The sequence below is a fragment of the Bos indicus genome, chromosome 15 (assembly GCF_029378745.1).
Source record: "Bos indicus isolate NIAB-ARS_2022 breed Sahiwal x Tharparkar chromosome 15, NIAB-ARS_B.indTharparkar_mat_pri_1.0, whole genome shotgun sequence".
In the NCBI taxonomy this organism is placed as follows: Eukaryota; Metazoa; Chordata; class Mammalia; order Artiodactyla; family Bovidae; genus Bos; species Bos indicus.
In genome coordinates, this window is record NC_091774.1 from 68,833,114 (window position 1) to 68,850,894 (window position 17,781).

The window sequence follows — 17,781 nt, forward strand, 5'->3', positions numbered from 1 at the left end:
AGGAAATAGAGCCTGCTACCTCAAACTGATAATTAAGAACCTTGAGTATAAATGATGTTTCAAAATCCGTGACTCTTTCATATCTTCTTAATAATACTCTGACTATTTGACACCTATAGTGTATAAAAATCATATGAGAAATTTCTGTAATGTCTTCTTCTAATTTACTGGGATAGATGAGGATAAATGTGATCAAATGCCCCCTCCTTTAGATCTTGTAATTTGATCCTGCAGAAATGGTAGTTCTGTTGAAGAAAGGGGGACCCATCCCAGGGCTTGAGAGTCGGCTTTTGTCCAACACTTGGAAATGAATTGTTGGAGGAGACACATGTACTGACAAAGCAAAACACTGTATTGGGAGGGAGCACACCAGCAGCAGGGTAAGGGAACCCAGGAGAACTGCTCTGCCACATGGCTCAGAGTGTCAGGTTTTATGGTAATGGGGTTAGTTTCTGGACCTGGCCCGTCATCTTGCTTGGCTCATATTTGGTCTCACTCAGGGTCCTTTCTAGTGGTGCACGCATCTCTCAGCCAAGATGGATTCCAGTGCAAAGGATTCTGGGAGGTTGGTAGAACATATTGTATACTGGCATCTCCTCCCTCCCTGTGCCCCCTCCTGAATACTCCTGGTTTGTTTTCGGTGTCAGTACCATGTTCCTTATTGAGACTTACTGTTGTGAGGCAACTCATGCGAGTGGTTATTCTCGTGCTTGGCCAAGGCAGGTGGTTTCAGTTTGTGGTTCCTTATAGTGCTTTCTAGACATTTATTATCTCATAATTATTTATCCTCTCATAATCTATTTAAACAAATGGCCATTTTGGCTGTATAGCTGGGGAAACTGTGGGTCAATTGAGATCAGTAATTGCCTCTAACCTGAGATAGCAATTTGCCTCTAATGAAAGAAATAGTGACAGCCAGGACTTGATTCCAGATGCTTTGACTTCAGGATAAAGAGAGCAGCAACAACCACCAAATATTTTCCAACATCTCAGCAGAAAATTCTGGACAAGGAAGGTGTTATCTTGAGACACTTAAATAATTTGATAATATGAATATATTTTTATTCTTCACGCTCAGAATTTCATATTGACTGTCAAACCAAAAGTTCTCTATTTCTTCTCAATCCACAAACATCATAGAGAGAAAAGAAAAATGTGTTTTCTCTTATTGTGGCATCTCGCAACCATGACTATTATATTTAGATAGGACATGTTTCTTTGTTTTAGATCTGTTGTTTTATTTTAGAACCAACAGCTTTTTTCCTCCAAAACAAAGAATCAGCAACCCAAAATAAATAGAATAAAGCCTATGGACTTCCAGTTGGCAAAACCAATGCCACTAAGTGAACATTTGAAAATAAGCAGAATCGGCCTTTGACTCAGTTTCTGAAATTGTCCTCTTCAACTGCTCGGAAGCACTTATTTCCTGTGGCTCCCCACTTCTCTGTACTCTCCCCTCTGCATCTCATGCATTAGGCTTTAAATTGCCTACCTTTGTCCAGCTCATGTCTTCCGTGTTCATTCCTGGTTAGCCATCTCAGGTGCAAATGCATTTAAAGGTGTTTGCATGCTAATGAAGGCCTAATGAAAGTGGGGCAGTCATAAGTGAAAAGAATAGAAAGTCAATGATTTTATTTCTAGTGGGATTGGGAGGCTTCATTCATATGCGTAAGATCTGTCCAGTTAATACTAGTAAGTGTGTCAGGGAGGAACAAGCACGTGCAGTTCTACAGCTTCCTTTCTATTTATTTATTTACTTTTTTAGGACCAGTATTGCCAAGAACCAAAAACTTAGGATAAATCTTCACAGAATATCTTCCAAATTCTGTAAGTTCTCTACAGTACACAAAACCTCCTCTGAGTTCATTTGTGTTTTCAAGTACCTCATGAGTTTTTCTGGGCAGATATTGGGTGAGTGATATTAGCAGAGATCTGACATTTGGACTTTCAGTTTATTGGGAGAGATACAATCCTACTTCTACTGTCCTCACTCAACACACACACAAATGTCACTGAGAAATATTGTCCAGCACAAAAACGTTGACTTCTAGTTTAAATCACAACCACCTACTTCCCCACCTCTACTCTTAGTAAGTTAAATCCATGTTGACATAAAATCAGTTGATAGTTTTTAGAGATAGTGTGTCATGAAGAATTTGACCTCATCCAGGTGAGGCCTATCCTTTATCGCTGACTCCTGAGACATTATTTCTAAATCCTCTAAATCCGTTACTGAGTGATCAGAGTATCTTTGTTATTCCCTGGTCCACACTTTAGAAAGTTTATGCTAATGAGGTGATTCATAATGGGCCCTTTGAGTCATGAGATATCACCCCGACTTTTGGAGAAAGGGGGTACTGGAGACTGAGTTCAAACATAGGGGAAATCAATTGATGTCATGCCTGTGTAATGAAGCCCTGAAAAAAACTCTAGACACAGAAGTTTATATGAGCTTCACAAGTCAACTGTTCCTCACTGTTGTCAGACACCCAGTGCCCAGAGGGTCACACATCCTGAGGACAATGGAAGCTTCTCATTTGCAGTCTTCCCAGATTTGCCTTTGTATCCCTTGCTGTGGGTGATTTTAAAGTACCTTTTTCCTATATTAAACCATACTGTGAGTATAATAGCTTTCAGGGAGTTCTGTGAGCCTTTCTAACGAAGTGTCAAACCTGAAAGTCATTTTTGAAGACCCTCAAACCATCAGTAAGTGTCTGAACTCTTGGATAGACTTGGAAGTCTGGAGAACTGTACCTTCAAACCTCACAGTATAACTAACTACAAGTAAATGGCCTGATAAAAACTGATATGAAAAAATGCAATTTCCATATTTTACTATAAAGGAAACAGTTCCTTTTTAATTTCACGATGTTAGTATCAGTATGCAGAATGCTCTACATGTTTGTCTTCAAACCCTAAATGCCTATCTTTGGCTGAGATTTCCTGGTTTCATTAAGAAAGTATTTGTATTAGAAATCAGATGACATATTTTTGGAAAATGTGCCTGTTCTTATTCAGAACGTTACAATGAATTTTTATCTCTCTTTGAAAATTTATGAATTTATCTGTTTGCCAAATTACTTTTGGAAAACAGAAATTAAGGGAGGGGACATTTCCCTATAGTAAAATGTTAAACAGTGATATAATTGAAATATGGTACTAATGAAGATAGTATATAAAAAAGGAAGAGAAGAGGGATAAATGAGACAAATTATCCCACATTCGAATCTTGGACTTCAGAGAAATTCTTAATATAATAAAGGAGCTGGGTCTTTAAGACACACTGCACATACTCAAAACCTTTCATTAATTTTCCAAAATAGACAAGAATCCATTTTCATGACACTTCAAAGTCTTTCAGTTAAAAGAGTTTTACATAAACTTAGATATGGATATTGCCTAAGATCTCTAAGTGGATTAATAAGTGTGCCAGCATGACTTGAAGATAAGCTGACTGAATCACCTGTCATCTTCATCACTTCCAATCTCTTCTGTATAGAAGAGGTAAAATTATAGACTGGACCACAATAAGGGCAGAAGATATATTCAGCTAGGTGAGAGGGTGATCCTCTATGTCAGTGTTTTTTTGGATAGGGGCATTAAGAACATTTTGAGAGAGAGAGAGAGAATGTGCTAGGCAGATTTCCCTCCAGAAACCCAACCTCAAAGCTTTTGAGGAAACTCTAAAATTTCTATCATCTCTGTAGGAACCACTATGAGGATGTATTTAGAAAACAATAAGATTTGCTGCCATATTTTGTATTTGCATGCCAAGTGGTATATTCAACTAGTTAGTAATAGCCATTAATTATCCTGCTAAGCAACTTATTTAAAACAGTAATATGTAATACCTAGTGCTAGGTAGTGGCTAAAAATGGGCAGATTCTTCTAACATGGTTGATTCCATAAAACTTCGTTTGAGATATATAATTGTCAACTTCCCAGTAATGCTAAGATTCTATTTCTTGGAAACCATTCCACACTCTTGGTCTTTAAATTACTGTGGATGTTCTCTAGTGTTTCTTTTTGTTGTACAGTAACCAGTCAAGCTGTGGTAACCAATGTGCAGATACAGTAAATTTGCCTCCCTATTTGAGTAGGAATTTTCATAAGGAGAAGCAGCATAATTAATCTACAAATTCTGGATTACCCATGGGAAGACAGATTCTTTTTGATTCCCCTCTCCATTTGCCTGGAGAATCCCATGGGCTGAGGAACCTGGCAGGCTATGGTCCGTAGGGTCACAAAGAGTCAGACACGACTGAAGCAACTTAACATGCATACACACAGGCACTGTAAGTAGCAAATTTTTCACAGTCATTTAATATATGTTTCTTCAGTTTCATTAAGTTGGATAAGGCACATTTTCATAGAATAACACAGACATTGAGGCAGCTCTGTTTTCCTTGAGCGGTTGGTATTAGAAGTGTGAAACAGCCTACTTCTCTACCTTTTTTATCCACTTCTGAACAAACTATTACTAAATCCTGGAACACTTCAAAAGATGATGCCAGCTATGTTCTTTTTTCATTTATATATAAAAAAAAATGAGACTCTTCCTTAGATTTCCCTGATTGTAAAGACTGAGCAATATATAAAGGAGGTATTGGATTTGAATCCATTAACTAAACACCCAAGGTCAAACATAAAGCCCATTGTGTTGTGAAAGAATTAGAAGAGGTGGAAGCATGAAAACGTACCATAAACCTGTCATTTTAGCTTCTTTAATTTTTTATCCCTAAGATTCTAGATATGTTAAGGAAAGCCATATATATGAACCAATGAAAAGGAAAGGTGTGAAATATCAACACATTTTGGATTGTTTTTTGAAGTCTTTGGAAGATATTTCAAGAACAGGACCAGTATGTATTCACCATTAGAAGCATAATAGAAAACAGATCTAATTGGATTCAAGAAACTCTTTTAATTTTTCTTGCTCCATTAATAAAAGTAACCTGTCTCTAATAATAAGGAAAATTCCGTTCGAAACAGTTGTGCACTAGAAATAAATGGTAGAAATGTATGTCTTTGGAACCAGTGTCTTCATGCATATACATGTGAACACACACACACAGGATTGTGCAATAAAGAAGGTATTACTGAGTTATATATAACTCATTCATACCTTTTATTCTCTTAAAAAAAAGAAGCTTACCAATTATAGGTCAAAAGAACAAATTTCCAGTTATAAAATTAGTCATAAGGATGTAGTGTACAGCATAGGATATATAGTCAGTGATATTACAATAACTTTGTATATTGTGTAACATAAAAATATCAAATCACTATGTTTATTTACACTTGAAACTAATATTATATAGTATGTCAACTATTCTTCAAGAAAAAAATGTTTTACATAAAAAACTGCATGAGAGAAAAAGAAATTGTATTCGTCACTTTGGTAAATTTCAATTAGAATCAAATTCATGGTAAATATTTTCCACCCCAAGAGTTATTTCTTGACCAGATATCTTTTAACTAATTTTGCTTAATATATCTCAGAGGTTCACGATATGAATACATTATGTACCATTTGTAGTTACCAGTAACCCATATAGTGAATTCTTTTATAATTTACTCAATTTCAGTGGAACAACTAACAGGTGCAAAGTACTTTGTAGGCTACCAAGTCATAACTGCATTTTATCCTATTTACTTCTCATAACATTTTGAGGTGATAATTTTTTTCTTTTGTTCACAGAGGAGGAAAAAGACAATTCAAAAGACTAAATACATTCCTTGTAATCATTGGATTAGATGTCACAAATCAGACCTCTGGCTATTTATTTCCATTATAACATACTATTATCTATCTTATATAGGAGATGAAGCTCAGATTATAACTTGAGATTAAATCACTGATTGAGTTCATTTGTTCTGTCAACAGCAACAACAGTCATTTGTTTGGCACTTACAAGTGCCAGGAAGTATGCTAAGAGTGAGGATATATTCACAAAAATTCTATGTACCGTTGCCTCCCTGTTAACTAATAAACAGTGCAGTAATTTCAAGGCAATAGGCTAAACACTTTTAAAGAGAGGTGGAGCAGACCTGGGTCTCCCGCATTGCGGGCAGACGCCTTACCCTCTGAGCCACCAGGGAAGATTCCCCTTAAAGAAAGGGAGCGCAAGATATATACCTATATGATGGCAGAGAGAAAGGGGGAACTATGCCTGCCCACTGAAGTCAGGTAGACTTCAAAGGAAAAGTAACACTTGAAATTAATCTTGAAAAAGTAGGAAACAGACACAGGAGAAACCCAAGAGAATGGTATTTAAGACAGAGGATAGAACATATTCAAAGGCTTTTAGTTGACTTTTAGTTGGTTTGATTAATGTTTTTAAATCTCTTCAGAAAATGCATCAGTGATTTTTGGCTGATCAAAAATCTCCATACTAACAATTTCAGCATTTTTTTGCCTTGATGAATCTTACTAAAGTGAAATTTAAAACAAATAATAAAGTGACCATTAAACAAATAAAAATGTCATTTAGCTTTCCTTGCAGCTAGAGTAACCTAAATGCTGAACATGAATTAATGGGAGACATTGATTTGGAAATTATTGAAGCTATTGACGGAACATACATGCATTGTGTTGGCAAGTTTGGTGGCAGAAGCAAACTGGTTCTGGGGTCAGTAATAGAACTCTGCTTAGTAGGTGGGTTGCCGAGACCCTGTGAGTTTCCTCTGTAAGTTCAGCCTTTCCAGCAAGTCTATGAGCCTTCAACTACTGTTGAACACATCCCTTCCTGGTACTCTAGATAGAATGGATACTATAAATTTTAACCCAAATGATCAATACACCTAGTTTTTAGATTATGATAATTCAAAGCAGGGTACAATATAAAGCACTTAATCCAATTTTACACATGATGAGGGCTTAGAAAATTGTAGCCATTACTATTCAAATTTAAACTCCTGCTACTTCAGACACACACTGTGATAAAATAGGCATCTGGCAATTCTATTAGTTGATAGCTGAGATTATGAATTGTTTCAGTCATTCTTGAAGTATTGGCTTAATTATATGTTCCTCAGATAATATATAGAGTCAATTTTAGACAGACTTTTAGACTTCAATATCTTTTTAATAAATAGCAAATTCTGGAATATTTGTGGTAAAAAGGTTCTCATACACATTGATTATCTTAACTTTATCACTTTACCTAGATTTTGTTGAATTTTGCAAAATTGTTGATGTCATAAATTGCAAATTTGTATAAAGTCATTTTTCTCCTTTAAGATAGTAAAGTATATGTTGGGAAGATCCCCTAGCAAATGGAATGGCTATCCACTCCAGTATTCTTGCCTGGAGAATTTCAAGGACAGAGGAGCCTGGCAGGCTGGAGTCTATGGTGTCACAAAGAGTCAGACACAACCGAGTGACTAACACTTTCAAAGCATATGTAGTGCTTTTAAAAGCAATGGCTGGTATACAAATTGATTTTGATTTATTATGACTCTGATATTTTTGCTGATGTTCCTGGATCCAACTAAAAATAAGTCTTCAAAAAACATTGATGACATTGGCATCTAAGTAAACTCTAATATGATCTAAGTGATTTTCAATTACAGGTGCTCTGAAGCCATCATATATTTAGTTCTTTTTAGGAGACAATTCCAAGTGAAAAGCAATTAAGAATACCTACCCCCTGAAAAATATCTCTAGAAATATAGAAATTCCTTTCAAACATAGGCTACTGGTTAAGAAAGAAAATAAGTTGACCTGAAGGTGGTCAGTTTGCATTCACACCTCATAGAAAAGAAAAGTTGCATTAACCAAAAAAGTCATTTTCAGCCCTCAGATATTAAACATTAGAATATGCAGAAAGAGAGAAATTTTCTGGAGAAATGAGAGCCAGAAAACTTCTAATGATCTCTTCAGGAAGTCTTTATATAATTCATCCTCTCCCAATAAGGATGGGTTGGTTCAAGGGTTGAAGAATTTTTTTTTTTTTTTTGCTTAGTTTTGGGTATTTGATTCCATGAAAATATTTATAAATAATACTTTGATCAATTGATATGTATCTTAGGCCCTGCAGATTGGAGACTTCTGGGAGAAAAAGCTGAATATAGATTTTTTTTTTCTTAAATTCTTCCTGACTTTCACCATTCTTTTTATTGACCAGGTAGGAAAATAAGTAGGATTTCAAAGTTCCATTATTTAAAAATGAAATAAGGAATCATGCTTGGAAGGTTTAACATTAAAGCAAATATTAAATATTTCTTCAGTGTAAACTATGTACCAGACAACGTGCCAGACAGTGAGAGCTAAGGTGGAGGAGAGGCAAATAAAGGAGCTTAAGCCTTTGGTTACCTTCTAGAAACGTATTGAAATTGCTCAAAAACTTCAAAATCCCTCCCCTTCTTCTACCTGAGAATGTCAGAGCTAATCAATATAATATTTGTGATTGGTACAAGACTTTTCTTACAGATTTTGGTTGGTATCTGCCCATCACATTATCTGAGATGTTGCATCATGGAACATGAGAAAATCATGAAGTTAAGACAGAAGGGAAATAATGCCTATTATCACATCAAACTAACTTCCCAGTGACTCTCCAGGTCCTCGAAGCCTTATAATAATTATTCCTCTATCCATTTCTTAAAGAAGCTTGTAAAAGATCCCATTTCTTTTAATGTGAAAAACAATTAAGCTCTCTGAATTTTCTAGATAATTTGTCATATATAGAATTCCATCATATCTATATTTATCATACTGGAAAACAGGCAAGTGGAGGACAGCTGAGGCTACAAAATACATTTAGCAGTACTGAAAGGATTTAAAAAGTGTCTCCTGATTTCTTTTCAATTCTCCTTTAGAGATAAGTAATTAATTGACATCAGTCTATGCTCATTAAATGCTTGAGACAAGCTAACTTTATATATACTTATTTGGCTAATGTCACAATAAATCATAACAGAATTATAGTACCATCTGTTCTTTATGATAATACATAGATTTTTTTCTAAATAAATATAACACTGCATAACAATGTTTATTCTATTTTAGAATCTACATTATATTAAGTTCAATGCTATTCTCTGAGGGCTATCATTATTTCACATGAAAATAACTATTTGCAAATGAAAGACAAAGGTATACTTTCTTTTAATGCAATAATAAATAACCCATGTAACTTTGGAGAATTAATTGTGTCTGCTGAAAAAAAAAAGCACAATCTAAAACCTAAGAGTTATGTTTTATTCAGTGGACATTCTTAGAACTTCAAACCTGGAAGACAGCATCACAGCTAATTCTGAGAGACTGCTCAGAAGAGGCAAGGGAGGAAGCCAGGATATATACAAGTTTTTGTAATAAAAACTGACCAAGTAGTCAGAACGTCAAAGGATTACTGTTAATTAAAGAAAACTAGATATCTCAAGTTAAGAAATTTAGTGCTTTTCTGTATATGGAAAGATGCTAGAGTCGGGCTCTCTGAAACCATTCCTTCGATATGCACCCTAGCTATCTGGGGCCAGTATCCTGTGTTTTTTCATCCAGAGTTTCCTCAGGATACACAATTCAGGCAGCCATAATGCAGTGCGGCTTAATGGCTGCAACATCCTTTGTTTGCTGATATGACAGTCCATATTTTAGTTCTTATTTTCATGAAGTACTATTTGTTTGAATGCAGTGCTGGTGTTAAGCAATAGAGAGTCTTTGGAATCCTGAAAACTCTTTTGAGTTTGTAAAGTTTATTTACTTAATTCATCCGTGAATTAGCTTTGCAGGTGTCATCAGTCCAATTCAATGTGGTATTTGGTGGTGATAATATCGAATGGTCTCATACCTCCTTGATACAGAAAGCTTTGCAGTATGCAAGGCACTGCTAGTATCTCTCAGGTCTGCCACTAATAGCCTTTGTGACTCTGGGTCTCATTTGATTCATTCATACCATGAAACAGTTGAGCTTGATAAGATAGTAAATAATATGTTGTTGTTGTGTTAGTTGCTCAGTCGTGTCTGACTCTTTGTGACCCCATGGACTGTAGCCCACCAGGCTCATCTGTCCATGGGATTCTCCAGGCAAGAATACTGGAGTGGGTAGCCATTCCTTTCTCTAGAGTATCTTCTCAATGCAGGGGTTGAAACCACTTTCTTATGTCTCCTGCATTGGCTGGCAGATTCTTTACCATCTGAGCCACCAGGAAAGTCCTAATAAATCATATTCTTATTGCCTATTTAAGAAATAAAAGTAAATGAGACAGAGAAAGAAAGCAAAGGAAATCTATTTATATTTTTTGTCCCTTATACATCCATTCAAAGTTTCAGTTTTTATGATCTTATATGAAGCTATTAGTCTCAAAATATTTTCCTAAAAACATACATATTTTTGTAATGTTTTTGGGGTAGAGGAAGAAAATTAGGATGGAGGACATTCATAGGCAAAATGAAAAATTAGAATATAGTTGATCCTTGAATAACAGGGTTTGAATTACCTGGACCTAGTTATACATGCTTTCTTTTTCAATAAATAACCTACTACAGTACTTCAGGACCCAAATGATTGTGGATGCAGAAGCAGGGGATACTGAGGAATCACATCTACAAAGAAGGGATTGCTGTTGTTTAGTTGCTAACTTGTATCCAGCTCTTTTGAGACCCTATGGACTATAGCCTGCCAGGCTCCTCTGTCCATGGAATCTCCCAGGCAAGAATACTTGAGTGGGTTGCCATTTCTTCTCCAGGGTATCTTCCCAACCCAGGGATCGAACCTATGTCTCCTGCATTGCAGGCAGATCCCCTACAAAGGACGGAACTTACAGGTTATACATGAGTTTCCAACTGCACAGAGGGTCAGCACCGCAACCACTCACAGTGTCCAAGGGTCAACTGCTTAATGGAAGGGACTTAATTTTCCCTTATTTAAATTCAAATTGAGGATCACCTAGGCTGATTTAGATTGAAATAAAACTTGAGAAGGATTTAATGTTCATTCACAGTTCAGTCCATTTCCAGTCTCTATTTCCTTAAAAACTAGACAATGAAAAAAGTCATTAAAATTTCTTCAGCTGCAAGTAACTAGACTTCATCAGAGTTAATTTTCTGAAAAGACTTCCTTTCTCTGGCATCTAACATTTCTAATACAAATTGTGGGCATCTTAGTATAATCTGTTTTTAATAAGCATGAATACAACATTAGGCAAATAAGCTATTAAAAGTAGAAACCTTTCTTCTCATGCAGAATTTTTTTCCCCATTTTATTCATGTTACAGTCACTTCAGGAAAGCAAAAATAAAATAAAACAAAACAAAAAGTTCTTAAATTTGATCTAGGCATATGTATTCCAAAGTTCACTTGGCTCTCTGTTGTACTCCGAGAATTTATAGTTATTTGACTTGGATTTAATGTTTCAACAGAACAGAATATGTGAGAATTCCTGAATGATAAAATTTTTACAACTTGAACTTCACCTGAAAGGCCTTTTTGTTATTGAGTCCCTCTGCTTAATCTCGCCACCACTACTCCTTCAGCTGGGAGAGGCTGACAAGCAAGTACGGAAAACGGCTGACTAGCTCCATTGTCTTATGCTACCAGCACATGCTTGCAATGCAATGATAAATGAACACCAATAAATCTGTTATGGACAAAGACAACTGGCACATGGGTATATTTTCTGTTCTTCAAACAATCAAAGGAGAGGGGTAGAAGCAATAGTATTGGCAACAACAACAACAAAACAAGAAAAATGTACATATGCATTAGATGCTGATTCATACCAGGAAAACATAGCTGCAAAACTATTCTTCCCATGAAGTATATACATCATCTCTGCCAATCAGTCTTGTTGACTAAAAATGTTTCTTTACTGTTGAAAATGGTGTTCAAATTTAATCTTCATAATCCTACACTCTAAAATAAATTTGGGATTTGAGAAACATTAAGCTCTAAATAATACATACTGATCACTAACAGTGTTCTTTGAAATGCCTTCTTGTACCTTACCTGCTTGAATAAGAAGAGACTAAATAATAAAACCATGATGTACATGAACAGATTCTACTGGAGTTATTTGATGCCATTATAAAAGAAAGGTCATATCACTGTTAAATTCTGATTCCAAACAGGAAGGTTCTCTTCTTGCCAAAAAGAATAGGATATATAATTTCCCCCGTTGGATTCTAGCACTGAGGTTGAAAACATTGTTCATGGAAGCAAAATGGATGCAGGACCTAGAACTCAGGTTTATAGAGAAGAGAATTAGATCCAGGAAAATAGAGGAAAAATATTTTCTTAAATGAATTGTTGTCTACATTTTTACAGAAAATTATAAAAACAAACAAAGCTTATGTGGAAATTGATCTATAACATACCAGTACTTAGAGTGAATTTAAAACTCTTAAATTCACACTTAAAATGTATAATATTTAGATCAGAAGCCTATTTTGTATGAGTAATTGTGTAAGGTTTAAAGTGTGTAAAGGTTTAGTTGCATTGACTAAAAAGATGCACAACATGAGAGTTGCAAGTTAAGTTTTATTTGGGGCAAAATGAGGACTGTATCCAGGGAGCCAGCACCTCAGATAGCTCTGAGAAACTGCTCCAAAGAGGCAGTGGGGTAAGGTCAATATATAAGATTGTGGTGAAGTGGAAGTTCAGTGCAATCAAGGGCTTACTTTGCAAAAGGTTTTCTGCTAGTCATGAGGAGCTGATGTCATCATGAAGTGTTTTAGTGCTTTTAGAGATTTGCCAAGAGAACATGCTGGTCATAGCAAACACCCTCTTCCAACAACACAAGAGAAGACTCAACACATGGACATCATCAGATGGTCAATACTGAAATAAAATTGATTATGTTCTTTGCAGCCAAAGATGGAGAAGCTCTATACAAAAACAAGATCAGGAGCTGACTGATTCAGATCATGAACTCCTTATTGCCAAATTCAGACTTAAATTGAAGAAAGTAAAGGAAAACCACTAGACCATTCAGTTAAGTTCAGTTTAGTTCAGTCGCTCAGTCGTGTCCGACTTTTTGTGACCCCATGAATTGCAGCACGACAGACCTCCCTGTCCATCACCAACTCCCAGAGTTCACTCAAACTGATGTCCATCAAGTTGGTGATGCCATCCAGACATCACATCCTCTGTTGTCCCCTTCTCCTCCTGCCCCCAATCCCGCCCAGCATCAGAGTCTTTTCCAATGAGTCAACTCTTCGCATGAGGTGGCCAAAGTATTGGAGTTTCAGGTATGACCTAAATCAAATCCCTTACGGTTATACAGTGGAAGTGAGAAATAGATTCAAGGGATTAGATCTGATAGACAGAGTGCCTGAAGAACTATGGACAGAGGTTTGTGACATTGTACAGGAGGCAGGGATCAAGACCACCCCCAAGAAAAAGAAATACAAAAAGGCAAAATGGTTGTCTGAGGAGGCCTTACAAATAGCTGTGAAAAGAACAGAAGCAAAAGGCAAAGGAGAAAAGGAAAGATATACCCATCTGAAGGCAGATTTCCAAAGAATAGCAAGAAGAGATAAGAAAACCTTCCTCAGTGATCAATGCAAAGAAACAGAGGAAACGAACAGAATGGGAAAGACGAGAGATCTCTTCAAGAAAATACCAAGGGGACATTTCATGCAAAAATGGGCACAATAAAGGACAGAAATATTATGGACCTAACAGAAGCAGAAGATATTAAGAAGAGGTGGCAAGAATTCACAGAAGAACTATACAAAAAAGGTCTTCACAACCAAGATAATCATGATGTTGTGATCACTCACCTAGAGCCAGACATCCTGGAATGCAAAGTCAAGTGGGCCTTAGGAAGAATCACTATGAGCAAAGCTAGTGGAGTTGATGGAATTCCAGTGGAGCGATTTCAAATGCTAAAAGTTGATGCTGTGAAAGTGCTGCACTCAATATGCAAGCAAATTTGGAAAACTCAGCAGTGGCCACAGGACTGGAAAAGGTCAGTTTTCATTCCAATCTCAAAGAAAGAAAGGCAATGCCAAAGAATGCGCAAACTACCACACAATTGCACTCATCTCACATGCTAGTAAAGTAATGCTCAAAATTCTCTAAACCAAGCTTCAACAGTATATGAAATGTGAATTTCCAGATGTTCAAGCTGGATTTAGAAAAGGCAGAGGAACCAGGGATCAAACTGACAACATCTGTTGGATCCTCATAGAATCAAGAGAGTTCCAGAAAAACATTTATTTCTGCTTTATGGACTATGCCAAAGCCTTTGACTGTGTGGATCACAACAAACTGTGGAAAATTCTGAAAGAGATGGAAATACCAGACCACATGACCTGCCTCCTAAGAAATCTGTATGCAAGTCAGGATGCAACAGTTAGAACCAGACATGGGACAACAGACTGGTTCCAAATCGGGAAAGGAGTACGTCAAGGCTGTATATTGTCACCATGCTTATTTAACTTACATGCATAGTACATCATGAGAAACGCTTGGCTGGATGAAGCACACGCTGGAATCAAGATTACCGGGAGAAATGTCAATAACCTCAGATATGCAGATGACACCACCCTTATGGTCAAAAGTGAAGAACTAAAGAGCCTCTTGATGAAGGTGAAAGAGGAGAGTGAAAAAGCTGGCTTGAAGCTCAACATTCAGAAAACTAAGACCATGGCTTCTGGTCCCATCACTTCATGGCAAATAGATGGGGAAGCAATGGAAACAGTGAGAGTTTACATTCTGGGGCTCCAAAATCACTGAAGATGGTGACTGAAGCCATGAAATTAAAAAATGCTTGCTCCTTGGAAGAAAAGGTATGAGCAGCCTAGACAGTATATTAAAAAGCAGAGACATTACTTTGCCAACAAAGGTTCATCTAGTCAAGGCTATGGTTTTTCAAGTAGTCATGTATGGATGTGAGAGTTGGACTATAAAGAAAGCTGAGTGCCAAAGAATTGATGCTTTTGAACTGTGGTGTTGGAGAAGACTCTTGAGAGTCCCTTGGACTGCAAGGAGATCCACGCAGTCCATCCTAAAGGAAGTCAGTCCTGAATATTCATTGGAGGGACTGATGCTGTAGCTGAAACTCCAATACTTAGGCCATCTGATGCGAAGAACTGACTCATTTGAAAAGACCCTGCTGCTGGGAAAGATTGAAGGTGGGAGGAGAAGGGGATGACAAAGGATGAGATGGTTGGATGGTGTCACCAATTCAATGGACATGAGTTTGAGTAAATTCCCAGAGTTGGTGATAGACAGGGAAGCCTGGTGTGCTGCAGTTCATGGGGTCGCAAAGAGTCAGACATGACTGAGCAGCTGTACTGACATGAACTGAAGTAGAGAGGAGGAAATGCAAGGATTGGGATCATGAAATAAGTTCCTGAAAATATCTAACTTTCTTAGACCTGTTCTACTAGTTTCCCTGGAGCACAGATTGCCTCCCTCTCCACTCTGAACTCCCTTCAGGATGTGTTAATGTCAACAGATGCAGCAGCACAGGGTTCAGTCTCCACAGAGGCAGATGGAAAATGCCCTTGGCAAGCTCCAATTTGTAGTTGATGTTGCATAAGAGGGAAGATACTTTTGTGGACAACGTGTAGAGAAAGAACACGTGTGCATGCCTCACAGCTCTAAAGGTTAAGAATTCCTCTGTTAAACTGAATGGACAGTAAATATTCTAACATTTGCAGGTGCATCTGACTATTGGTGGTACTGGACACAAGTCCATGTCTCCCACTCACAGTGAGGCCAAACAATACTGAACCATTGGAGTTTGGAGCAAAGAAAGGTTTATTACCGATCGATGCAAGGAGATAGGTGGTTTATGCTCAGGAAAAATATTGAACTCCTAGGAGGCTTTCAGCAAAGCCTTTTTCAAGGCATAGTGTGGGAAAGGTATGGTTAGTTGTTACAGACTTCTTGCTATGGCATCCTTTGTTCTAGCAGCTGTCTGCATAGGTCAGGCCAAGACTTCTCTGTAAACCTTCAAGAAAACAACTGTTATTCTCTGTTCTGCAACTTTCTATCTACATATGAATGGGCTCTTATAGGTCTGTGTCTTGGGAATAGCCTATTGTTCATATTTCAGGCTATATACAACATTCTTTTACAAAAGATGCAGAGCCCACATGACTGAGCACAGGCTGTAACAAAGCACAAAGGTTGAAGTAAAAGAAGATCTAATATGGAGTTAGATTTATTCTCTCATGTTACATTGCCCATAAAAATAGACTCAAAGTCTTTATTTTGAATCTCAAAGCTGTTGTGATACCACACTAGAGAGTTGGGCTTGAATGAGCCAGGATGAAATGTTTAGTAATCTTGTGTTTTGAGATTAAAAAAAAAAAATCCATATTACCTAATATTTTCATCAGTCCAGTTATTCCAGAAAATCTGTCACTGCATTAGTGCTTATCTCAATATTATTTTGTATATTTTATGTTCTCCTTTCTGCTCTTTCTTTCCCATTTCTGACTTTGTTCTTCACCCCATTCAGGACATTTTCCCAAATTGATCTCGTTGAAAAATAAGGCTTAACTAGATCGTAAAATGCACAGATACTCACAAAGCATTTATAGTAAAACTAGGTGGCATGATATCCTCACAAAACTCACAATGCAAATGAGTAAGGATAAACCACAAAGAGCCCAAATACCTGCATTTTGTCAGCATTTTTGTGAGAAGAAACAGAAGGGGGAAAGTTGTATTAGATTTGATAGAAGAAAATTCCTATACTAGACAAAAAGAATTCACAGGAAAAGGTCACAGGCCAATATGTGAACAGCAGCTGAACATGGGGAAAATTTTACCCAATCCAATAGTTTGTTGTTGTTCAGCCGCTCAGCTGTGTCTGACTCTTTGTGACCCCTGAGACTGCAGCATGCCAGGCTTCCCTGTCCTTCCCTATCTCCTGGAGTTTGCTCAAACTCATGTCCATTGAAGAAATATGCAAAATATAAACTCTCAAAATTGACCATCCATGGGGCTCCCTTTCCAGATAGCCCCTAGCACTAAAATTGAAGAGAGTAAAATCAAAATTGAGAGGAAAAGACAAAGAAAGATCTTATGTAAGTGAGGAAGGAAAGAGAACCAGAAAATTCCAGATAACAAGGTAATGTAGTTTTTTTTTTTTTTTAATACTATATAAACACCAAAAATTTAAAAGCTTTCTGAAGGTAGCTACTCTTGCTTTTTAACTGTGTCTTCTAATTGAGCTATTCATTTTGAAATGTCAGGAAAATAAACTTAAATAAACCAGAATAAATACAAAAAAAAATCATGGTCAAATCCCACACAAAATTATTATAAGCAAAAGAGACAGTAAAATATTGAAAATATTCCTGGAGGAAGTGAAAGCTCACCAGAAAAATAACAACCAATAAAACAACAAAAAAAAAGCTGTTTCAAAAATTTATCACAAAATGAGGATGCAATCAACAAAATTCAGACTGTGGCAAATGCTATAGATAAGTGGTCTAAATTCCTAAACATATATTAATAAATCTGAATAAAGCACAGAAAAGATGAAGGAGAAATCTAGAGAATATTAATGGTTTAAAATATACATAGTATAAAATTTATAAACCAGAACTGACTATACTATAATGTCTAAAACAGTCCATAGGGCTGCACAAAGTCAAACACAACTGAAGTGACTTAGCACGCATGCACGTCACACCACTTGAATGAAAAATTACAAGGAAATGAAAATAAATGATTAATATAAAAGTCAATGTTGAATTATTTTGCAGAGAAAGAAGTGACTGTCATTGGGATCAGGCAAATAGTGGACTTTTAGTTTGCCCAGAAAAGTTCAATTTCCTAACTTAGAGGTATCTAGATAAGATCCTGGTTTAAAA